Source organism: Rousettus aegyptiacus, unplaced genomic scaffold (genome assembly GCF_014176215.1).
Source record: "Rousettus aegyptiacus isolate mRouAeg1 unplaced genomic scaffold, mRouAeg1.p scaffold_m13_p_7, whole genome shotgun sequence".
Taxonomy (NCBI): Eukaryota; Metazoa; Chordata; class Mammalia; order Chiroptera; family Pteropodidae; genus Rousettus; species Rousettus aegyptiacus.
The window spans coordinates 43,290,536-43,300,757 of NW_023416310.1; the positions used below are offsets into that span (position 1 = coordinate 43,290,536).

Consider the following 10,222-nt stretch of genomic DNA (forward strand, 5'->3'; position numbering starts at 1 on the left):
CTGGAAACCTAGTAGAAGGTATCCTTTATAAAAGGGCATTTACATTTGTAAGAGAAATCTCCCTTTGTAAGGGTGTCTCTCTCAAAGTACCAGGGCTGCTGCCTTCACTATCAATAGAGAAAGCTTGGTCTTAAACCTGCATAACAATCATGCCCTTGTTTGCTGTGCTTTTCTTGGTAACCTTCTGTAACCGACTCTCTACCCCCAACACCTTTTGTCTTTAGCCAAGGTGATATCTCTAAGCTTTTTGGCAAGTCATTCAGTGTTCCTGGGTCTCTCAGAGGTATACGTGTCATTAAACTTTCTTTTTATTATTATCATTATTATTATTAATTTATTTATTTATGCCTACAGCACCTGGTCTTCCTAGGTGGTCTCCCATTCAAGTACTAACCAGGCCCAACCCTGCTTAGCTTCTGAGATCAGACATTGGGCTTGTTCAGGGTGGTATGGCCATAGACCATGAACTGTGGCTCCACTGGGGCATGAACCCAGGCAGGACCTTCTGCATGTATAGCAAACGTGCTAACTGCTACACTATGGAACCACGTTCTAATTAAACTTTCATTTGTTTTTCTCCTAATAATCTCTTTCATGTTAATTTGACTATTCGTCCAGCCAGAAGAACCTGAAGGGTAGAAGATAATTTTTCCTCCCCAACACTAGGAATGAAAGTATCTAGTGAATATTTTACAACATGATAGGAATTTCTGAAAACCAATTTTTTTAAAAAAAGATTGAGCCTTATCTCTTTTTAAGCCCTTGTTCTCTCTTTGTATATAACTAACTTGTGTGTATTAATTAAAATACACACACACACACACACACACACACAGATCCAAAGTTCCTCTATTAAATCCCAGCACCTCCTGAAAAGAGCATTTTATATGACATGAATCACCAACTCTCAGGGTCCCTTTGCTGTCCTTCATTAATATCTATCATCAACATATGATAAGAATGTAGGGAGAAGGCAAGAGGACTAAAGTGTTAAATCAAGCTACATTCAGAGACTGCAATATGCTGCTCAGTCCTGTAGCCAAGCCGCCAGTTCACCTGAAGAACAAAAGGAAGATTTCTGCTGGGATTGCTAAGGACCCATTCCCCACACCTGTGAAGGAAGAACAGGAAATACAGAGTCTTTTTTAAGTGGCTGACCTACATAATATAAAATAGGTTCATTCACTATGGCTAAAAACATAGGAAACCTACGGATTAAAGGCTGGGAAGTGCCAGCAGGCCTTTCATGCTACATACTCTTTCTTTTCACCTTCTTCACTGTATGTCCATATCAAAAGAAATGGGTAAACAAAGTCTTTAAACTGTAACTCACAGGAACTAAAGAATGATATATAAACTGAATTCCCTGAACACTTGGGGTTCCTCTCAGTGTCTTTCTCTCATACCTCTCAGTGCCTTCACTCTGACTCTCTCACTATCCTAGTCTCTCATCCCTCTAAGTCTTTCTTAGGCTCTCTTACTCTCCGTCTTGGAGAGGAGACCAGACTCTGCCTATGGAGTGTTACTCCTTTTCCAATAAACTTTCCTTTTGACTCTAACTTTGGCGCATGTGCTGAATTCTTTCTTCACTCTCTGCCAAAGGATCCTCTCTCCTTGGTGCAAGGCTTGGTCTCCTCTGACTCAGGGGAATTTGCCCTGTACTGCATCAATAATAACAAAAATGAATTTTGTTCCTCATCAGTACAAATCTCCCAAATTTCATAATAGTAGGACAAAAACTCAAAATGTTCAAAGAAAGAAAATGTTGATTAGCGTACTAAAATTACCTTTTGTCTCCTAAAAAGGTTTCCACTCTTTTGAGCTGTCAATCCCACACCACACATGAGTTTTTAAAGATACATTTTAACAGAAATATGGAATATTAAAATAAAAATATATGCACATAAGATAATCATATTTTACATTATGGGTTGCAATTTTAATTACAGCTGGCATATTTCTGCTGCTATGATTTAAAAGATTAACTAAGTTGGACAAGGTCTTAGATCTTAAACTACACCCAACCTGTTTGTGATTTTTGGCACTCTGCATTTTAGGTGTGTTATGAAGATGACAACGCGCCAGTCATCCAAGCTGTCAAACGCCTGCTAAAATCTGTTGAGAGCCAAACTCATTTACACTCAGATGAACACCTCCCAAGCAGCAATCACTTAAATACCTATAGTAAAACAAATTTAACAAGCCTAGCATGATTTTCCCAAAGTGCTGAAATAATCCATAGAATAAACCCAGGTAAGGAATTTTGGGAGCTATTAGTACTGTATAGTATAGCAAACATTCACAGAATAAAGCATTGGGGTTGGACATGTATGCAATTATATAGTTTAAACATTCGTCTAAAACAACTCTATTAACACTATTGTGAAACACAATATTTTTTAAAAATGTCTTCCACTGAGCTGGAAAAACTTTCACACACTTTTAGTAGGTGTTTAAATGGACACAGATTTCTGACAAATAGTTCAAGGATATGCATTTATTTATAATCTTTTCATGCTTTAGCACTTTTGTTACCAGCATTCTGAGTTCTTGCGATCTCGCAAGATGGAAATAAGAGAGATCACCATAAGAAAGTATAGGCAAGAGGCAAAGGTTTATTAAGCTTGTGCACAGAGAACCAGCACCAAGTAAGGAAAGAGGTTCCGGTGGTTCAAGGGAAGCTGGGGAAGGATTTCAAAGCGGACTGGGCGGGGTAAAAGCTATGTCTAGGCAAGTAAAGGCGGTTTTCTTGGCGCCTGCGCAGTGCAAGTGCATGCCTCTTCATGCGAGGCATATCTCATCAGCAGGGTAAATCTCCACCCCAGGCATGATTTAAATTAGGGAAAGGTCACCTTGCGGACTCTCTTGGGCCTTATTGTGCATATCCATGATAGGGAAAGTCCCCTGTCGCTATGATGCAGATCTTTGAAGTTTGCCTCCCTAGGCTCCTTGTGTGAATTGGTGGGACCCTAGGGCGGAGAGTCTCGTGAAACTTATCAGGCTCCAGCAGCTGATTAACTCAAGAGCAGGAAGTTGCCCTTGATCTCAGTTTCATCCATTAATCTCAGAAGTAGGGAAAGGGGTGATGATAGGTGAAGAGTCCTCATGTGCAAAGTATGCAGAAAGTCTGACAGAAAGACTAACGATCCTTGCCACAACTGTTAATACAGAAATTCTCTGGCACTCAGGAGATCAGTCTTCATAATTTGGGCTCTTCTGAACAACCACAAAAGTGACATGTAATAGTCTGTAATGTTCCTGAGATATGAATGTATCTGAATGGCTGAGAGGCTTGCGAACATCTCTTTGCCGGTAAGTGTACCAATGAGTGCGTTTCACACAGTATTTCTCATTAGGGATTTGGTACTTGGCTAAGGATGTGTAGGGAACCTTTTGATAGTCAAAGTTAAAGAGAAGTTGCTGTGGAGAACGGAGGCAAATAGAGGTTCTTGACAAGAATTTCCAAGTATCGTGATGACTCAATCTGAGGTGAAAGCAGGGATTGGCTTTTAATTGCAGTACTTGCCTTGTTTTTATAAATTCCCAGGCTACAAATTTTCCATTTGTAAAGTATTATACAAAAAAAGAAACCAACAACATTTTTTTAAAAAGATAGTACGTGGCCCACAAAGCCTAAAATATTTACTACATGATCGCCAACCCTGGGTCAGAAAATGCAAATATACACCACTTCTCTGTGGTTACTTAAACTTCTCCAGCTATGTTCAACAGCCTTTAGCACAAAAGTTACAAGGACTGATTGATTGATTCACATGGGAGCTAAAAGGATTAAAGGAAAATGAAACTATAATTGATGTGTTGGATTGTGGGGACTAGGCTGGTCAGAAAAAGAAGTATAGACTGAGAAGGCTGATATATTTAAAGAAGCAGGGGGAAAAATGTATTGGCGATCTTAAAAATTGGGATAATGAAAATAAGAGAACAATGAGCTGAGAATATTGGCATTTGAATGAACTCAGGGTACTATATGTGAGTCTGATATTTCAGAGACGAGTTAGTTCCAAATTATGTCAAGGAGAATATGTTCTTGGGAATGAGCAGCAGAAATGGGATGAGGGAAGATGGCTGGAGCTGAAGAGATTAAGGAGGTTTAAGATTAAGTCCTGGGCAAAAATTATCCATATATAAAAACTTAAATATAATAAACCAGTGTGCTTTATTTCCTCTGTAAATCACCCACCATGCCTGGTGTCACTGAACCCAATGTGAAGCCACTAACACAAAGCTGGGAAGAAATATAGTCTGTTCTCAGGAAGCTGTGGGAGCCAGCTCTAGCATACCACTGAGAGTGAACGAGACCTCAAGAAGAAAGATATGATGTTCAAGAGCTTTAAACAAACAGGGAAGAAAGAATAAGAATATTCTTCTAGTTCTGGTACAATGAAAACAAGAAATGGAGACTAAAGAAGAGGCCAAATCAATGTCATATTCCGAATATATGACCTCTTGTTCAGGAAGACTCCTAAAAGATCTTACTTATAGGCCAAGGAGCTCCTCGGGATAGTGGACACATAGCAATTCTTCATTTTCTTAGGATTGACCAATATTATCAAGATTGTTTTTTGAAGCTTAGAGCTGGCACTTTAATTTCCAAACCAAGTACTGGAAGGCTCTGACCATTCTATCCCAAGAAGGGATATAGATTATGTTGGGGCAAGGGAAGAGAAGAAACATTTTAATATTTTGTTAGAGAAAACCTTCTCTCAGCCCCTGAAATACCAAAAGAAAGGTACAATTGGATGACTTAATCAAGGTTCCTATTTGAGGCAGGTAATAGAAAAACAGCTACAAAAGGAAAACTCTCTTTATATGCTCCTTTATCTTGGAGAAGTTCAATGTATTTGGGTGTTCAAAAATTAGGAAACACACACAAAAACTCATCAGCATAGATTATTTCAGATAGAAAATAAAGAAACAGATAAAACATTTTTGGGGAGTGTGGAGAGGGTAATCTCTGTTTCTTAAAATATCCACAAATATATACAACCAGAAAATATCAGCACCTTAAAACAATCATCTTTTATACACGTACATCACATCTGAGCAACTACAGGGGAAGGAAAAATGTAATGAGCCACTCACTGGCTCTGAAAGTTTTCAAATGGAATTAATACGTGATGGATCCATTCATGTTTCATTGGCCAGAGGACCTTACTTGGCCACTTCTCAGTTCAAAGGAATGGGATATTTCGCTCTCCTACAAGGCCTGAGTATTTGTAAACAATTATATAGACTACCAGTTTTAGCATTTTGAAATGTTTGTCTTACTGCTTTAAAAAAAATCAGTCAGTGAATTTTGGCCTAACATGGATTTATCTCTTGATGGCCGAGGGATCTCCAAAAGAGGCGAAGAGTGGATGTGAGACTTAGGGGAAAGGGAGTGATGGAGCCAGAAGGCCAGTGTGGTTGCTGATGGTGAATAGACGGACCAGGGGTTCAGCTAATGACAATGACTAGTAAGGCAGATGGTTCACATCTAAAGACAGTAAGCCTCAAAACAGGTCAATTTTTTTTTTTTTACAATAAATTAAAAACAAGTACGTATAAGAAGTTAAAGACTGCTTCCACTTCCCCCATTGTTCCCCTGACCAGCAAAGGTAATTTGAGGGGTTATGATAAGTAAGTGTACCAGCAGACCTGCCTACAAAGAACTTGGAGAATTTTCAGCACCCAGTGGGATGAGAGGAGCAAGCTAAAAGAGCAGAGTAGAAAAAGAATCCATCATGTGCTCACTACACCAGAAAAGCTAAAGCAATACAGTGCTTGAGGGAGGCAGTACTATGACATCACAGTAACAAAGACAGATCATAATTTGTGGGAAGAAAAGGAACTGTGAACATTCAAAACCATGCATCACAAATCTTTGAATTCTAAAATCTTCTCTAATTTTACCAGACCCAAAATAGTAATATTAAAAACTGAGACAGATGTGTTATTTCTGGGAGGTCTCAAAATAACTTTTGATCTGCTGTTTTAAATTCACGAGGAAGAAGCAGTGTGATATAACCATTGTCGGGACAAAATAAATTTCATTTTGACATTATTTGAAGCAAAATTTGTAAAATAAGAACAAAAGGCAACACTGACATAGTGCTCCCTTTGAAAGAAGATTGAATTATAGACATAATAATCAGGATGATATCAGTCTCTAATATATACAGTTTTAGAAATGTTTTGTCTAAAAGTAAATGTATAATTTCCTGATTTTGATCATTATACTGAGGTTATCGAAGACTATCTCCTGGTTTTTAGAAATACACACTGAAATATTTAGGGCTAAAGGGACATATATTTAAAATTTCTTCTCAAATGATTCAGGACAAAAAATGTATATATACATATAATATAGATAGGAAGAATGATAAGGCAAACATGGTAAAATGTTAACATTTAAAGTATCTGGGTGATGGATATATAGGGATTCTTTGTATTATTTTTACTTTTCTATAAGTCTGAAATTGTTTCAAAGTAAAATGTTAATATAAAACATATAAAATTTCAAGGAATAAAGTCTTAGAGATTAAATACCTCTTCTTAGTGAAAAAAAATGAGAGCTACAGAAGTAATTATTGAAGATGGCAGTGTATGGACAAGCGTTGATAATGGAGATTTATTTGTTTATCACCAAGTACTCACTGAAGATTCTGCACCCTACCAAAAATAGACATTCTTCAGTCTTCTGAAAACTCATCACCATTTTATATGGTTAATGACATTCTCAATACATAATATGACACACGTTGATCTAGTGCTTATACTATCTGGTGAATTGAGGCATCGAACACAGGGAAGGAACAATAGAATTAATTAAAATTATGGTACCGGATTTGTAAATGGACTCAGATATAACTCTCATCAACATACACAAACAGAAGATTAATAGTAAACTAAATGAAAATATATCAGTCACTGAAGGCAGAGCTATATTTAGTTGTTTTTATCTTATGTTAAAACTTAATATTCAGGTAGGGAACTATACATTTACTTGTCAAATAGCATAAAGTAATTCCTTTATAGTTTAGAAATAATTTTATTTCTGAGAAATATTAAAAACTGTAGGCTTTCAATCATGTACTTAACTGTAATCTAGTCAACATTTAGAGGCCTTCTACCTTGTGTCAGGCACTATTGTGGGCACTGAGGATATAAGGTAGAAAATAAAACCAAAATACTTCCTGCCTTTTTTTGCTTACATTGTAGTAAGGATAACAAAAAAAACCAAGATGAAAAAGTAAGTATACATATAGTGTTACATAGGTAATACTATATTTTTTTACTTTGCTAAGGTAAAAAGAAAAAAAAGAAAAAAATAAAAGGGATAAGAAATATTCAAGAAGAGGATGAAATTTTAGATAGGGTTTCCAGAGAAGTAATCACAAAGAAGGAAATGAGAAAATAAGCCATATAGATGTCTGAAAAAAGAGCATTCCAGAGAAGGAACAGTGAACGGCAAGGCCCTGAGGCAGGAGCATGCCCGGTGGGTTGAGAAACAGCAGTTGGCCTCTGGCTGGAGCAGAAAGTAACAAGGAAGAGAATAGAAGATGATGCCAGAAAAGGACCTAGGACATAGATCACATCGGACCTTATAAAAGTAAGGACAGTGTCTTCTACTCTGAGTGAGCTGAGAAGCCATTAGCAGAAGCATAACATGATCCGTCATATGTTTTTCAAGATCTCTTTGACTTCTGTACTGAGAATAAGCTGCAGGAAAGCCAGTCCAGAAGCAAGAAAATAAGTTAAGAAATTATAGCAATAGTCCAGGCAAGAGGTGATAGTGGTTCAGATCAGAATAGTAGCAATGATGGTGGTTGATTTTTTTTTTTTAATATCCAGGCAATCTTTGCTTTGAGTGGACTGTAGAACTATAAATATGTCCCTGCTAACTAAAACTACATAACTTAATAATCAATACTCAATCTTATCTTACTAATCAATGGGAAAAATTACAATTGTTCTCAATTTTTTTTCTCAAAGCATCGAAAACTTCCTAGTGTCAGTTATAAATATATAAGAGAATGAAAGAATTGTATAACATTTATTTAGGGCATTATAATTTAAGCCATTAGAAACATTGAGATTTAGTGTTTTCCTTGTAAAAACAAACAAACAAAAAACCCCAAAAAACTCTTCAAGAGTCATTTGAACAGAATTTGCCCTTTTCTTTTTGTAAAACTTAAAATAATGAGCAAGCATCTCTCCTATACTTTGGTGAATGGTGGTGCTCCTAAGTCTATGTGGGCTTCAAATATTTTATCCTTTGCACTTTCGATGTCTTGAAATACCTCCCAGAGTTCTCTTAGTGTGAAGTTATTTGTCAGCATCACCTCCTCTAGGGCATTCATCCTTTTTGGTCACGATCTCTTTCTTTACTTATGTTGATAAGTCTATCTTAACTAAGTCCCTCTAGTGACAAATCTAGAGTCTCCTGAAGTATGGCTGTGCCAACATTTCCATGAAAAGGTGTTTCTTCTATAACTCCACTTGTATTCGATTTGAATTTCACTTCAAGCATTATCATTTTCTAATTTCTATGCTGCATTTTAATCTTTATGGGTCAGTCCCTTTTTCGATTATCCATTTTTGCAAAATGCTGTGTTGGTTTATTACCAAGAGACAAAGAGGCAATGGGATCGCATACTTTGCTGTCTGTGCATAAACCGAATAATGGATGTGCAATGACCAAACACCAACAGGCTTTAAAAGAAATAAAGTGATTGGTCATTGATTATGATGCACATTTCTCATTTATGTGAGAATATGTGGACTGAAGAGCAAGCAGTGAAGTTTGTACTTTATGTACTTACTCATAGTTAATATACTGTGGTAACTTAAATTTGAATCATGTTATTGGTGAACTAGCATTACTTAACTAAACCGATGATAACTGCAATTCACGTCTATCAGAACCACAAAGTGAGGACTACCTGTATTTTAAAGGCAGAGACAATAGGATTTTTTGGAAGATAAGATGTGGGTGTAAAAAAACCCTGTGTCACAGCACCTGTCGCAAGTGCAATTTTATGTTTGTTGGTGATATTATCTTGTTACTGACTGTCCCTCTTTGACAAGCAGCTCCATCAGGGAAAAGACCACACCTAACTTTGTTTATCATTATGCAGCTGACATTGCCCTTCCCCAAACAGTATCTAAGTCTCAGAAACAAAACAAACAAACAAACAAAAAAACCCCAAAAACTCCACGTAATACCATGAGGTATTACTAATGTCATTTTGCAGATGAGGAAACTGAAATTCAGAAAAGTTAATTTAGCCTAGTTTCATATAACTGGTAAACGACACACCAAGACTTAGATTCATAGTTTCTGAATTCCAGATTCTTCAGACAGTGAATTCAGTATTCTTTCCTTTGAATCTCCTCACACTTCCCAATTACAAATAGAGCAGAGTCCTATTAAGCCTTTCTTTGGAAACCATAGCACCATGTTTGCCATAAAGAGTTACCATATGGACGCTGTAGAATATAAGTGAGAACAGAAATAAAACAAATGTGAATTTGAATTTCCTGTCTGTATAAATATCCTACAAAAGTGTCCATGTAAATTCTGCTCTTAACCTCCATCACGCAAATATAAAAAATATTTAAGGACTTCTTTGTTATCATAGCAGTAAGACTGGCAGTGCCTAATTCACCTTTTCCAAACTTCTAATTACAATATCTATGAAAATCCACAAAAAAGACAAAACTGGCAACTATACTGACAGGAGGCAAAGGACTATATCCTAGACTTCAGAGGAATTTCCACCATGTTCACAAACAATAAGGATGAATTATGAAATGATTCTGAATTTATGGAACTCTAGTCTGCGAATCAGAACATTAAGGAGAGGTATTTGGAAAATAAGAAAAGCTTTGACTCACATCACTGACCATACCTAATTCAAAAGTGTCTGGTTGCATTATCAGAAATCCACCTCTCTTCCCCAAAGGAAGCAACTTCTCTCTCTTCCTTCACCATTTCCAAAGCTCACATTCAGATGTTATTTCTCTCAGGATGCAACAGTTACAGAAATCAACACGACAGGGCAATTCAAGGCAGACTTCTTGATCTCAATATAATGGTCAACAAGACTATTGTCCTGGCTGTTTTAACATTCAAAGTAGTCTCCGTAAAAATATAAAATCATTGCTTTGTTACTAGCGTATTGTTATTTTAGCAAGTAAGATGCTTAGCACACAATAA

At 36.7% G+C, this 10,222-nt stretch overlaps 1 pseudogene; it reads right to left on the reverse strand.

The window, feature by feature from the left end:
* Window positions 1-345: 345 nt before the first annotated feature.
* LOC118606187 lies at window positions 346-461 on the reverse strand (annotated as a pseudogene).
* Between the last annotated feature and the right edge of the window lie 9,761 nt (window positions 462-10,222).